The sequence below is a fragment of the Artemia franciscana genome, chromosome 3, assembly GCF_032884065.1.
Source record: "Artemia franciscana chromosome 3, ASM3288406v1, whole genome shotgun sequence".
NCBI lineage: Eukaryota > Metazoa > Arthropoda > Branchiopoda > Anostraca > Artemiidae > Artemia > Artemia franciscana.
Window position 1 is genome coordinate 48,866,021 of NC_088865.1, and position 1,455 is coordinate 48,867,475.

The following is a 1,455-nucleotide window of genomic DNA, read 5'->3' on the forward strand; positions in this document are numbered from 1 at the left end:
AAATAAATATTTTATATATAGAGGTGTTTGGGTTAGGTTAGGCTAGGTATTTGATATAAAACCAGCATTAAATGAAATGAACTGCAGTAATAAATGGTATTCTACTGTCAGCAAACTATGTATTTACACGCAAATTGACTTTTTTCAAACATGGCCCATTGTTACACTTCCAAAAATGTTCCTTCTCGTAAGAGTATAAGGTCATGTTGTGTCCATTGACGCACTGTTTTGTTGTGGGTAACAACCCCTTATCCTGGAAAAATATAACTGCCTCTTTTTTAGTCTTTGGCGAATCCCAAATCTTCATTTCAAAATCCATGCTCAGACACTATCTTCTATCACTATACGTGGCAAACTAGGTTGAGTTCTGTCTTTATGGCTATGAAACCGGATTTTTGCATCGTAGTTTGTTTCACGAAAAAACCTAAATGAATGAACTCTCTTTATTAACTACTAAATTACAAAAACTATAAATACACACAACCGCCCGGGGGAAGGCTCAAACAGCCTGATGTTGGACGGCTGCAATCCTCTGATTCTCAACCTAATTTAATAAAAAAAAAAAATTAAAGAAGGACAAAAACACACTCACTCAATTACTCTCAATACCAGAATATACATAAATAAAGGCTAACAATAATTAAAAAAAATGAAAAAAATAAAATAAACTACCGACTACAAATAAATGTTTTTTTTAATTTTACTTTAAACGACCCAATATGTACTGCCTCCCTAATGCCAGCCGGGATATCACTCCAAATAGCCGGAGCTAAATACCTAATTCCGAAAGCTGCATCTAACTTCACTTATTGAGTGTGTTCTGAATAATACACAAGTACCGCTTTTTTATCAAGTGAGAACGAGCTACTGTACTTTTGATTTATTTTTATATCAGTATTAAAAAGGATTCACACCATCTTCTAAAGTTTCGGTTTTTTACTTTAGCTTTCGTTTCAATGATGGAAGAACCTCTTGGTGAAGTTAAACCTTTTTTAAGCATTTTCTTATTTGTATTCATTCCTAATTTTTACTATTCTTTTTTTTAACAATGAAGGAGATTAGTGAATTTATTCTCTAATCCAAAAGCTTTCACGCTTCAAGAAGTTGTATTTCCCTTCAAGGGGATTCAATGCAATAAAGAATCAACCTATCTTGTTCATTATACACTGTTTTAGCTTGTTGCTATTTTCTGCTATAAAAGGCTTTTTCTTGGCCTTACATAAAAATTGGTAACAAAATAAACAAAAGCTAGGTATAAAAAATTTTTAAAAATTAAAAATTTGTTTTAACTATTTTGAATTGATTGAGTCGTCTTACCATAGCCTGTAGAGCTTGGATAAGCGATACGAATAGGCGGCAGAAAACTAAAAGCCGACAACACTTTCTCCCAAATCTTTGAAAAGCCTTGCAACTTCTCTTGTTTTGTGGTGTGGATAACTATATATGTAGTTTTAG

At 32.6% G+C, this 1,455-nt stretch overlaps 1 protein-coding gene across 1 annotated transcript in view; it reads left to right on the top strand.

The window, feature by feature from the left end:
- The window catches only part of LOC136025354 (uncharacterized), a gene marked incomplete in the record, with an annotated part of 67,882 nt that extends 66,965 nt beyond the window's left edge, over positions 1 to 917 (top strand). The window contains 1 exon segment of the mRNA XM_065701292.1: positions 1 to 917.
- Positions 918 to 1,455: the final 538 nt, after the last annotated feature.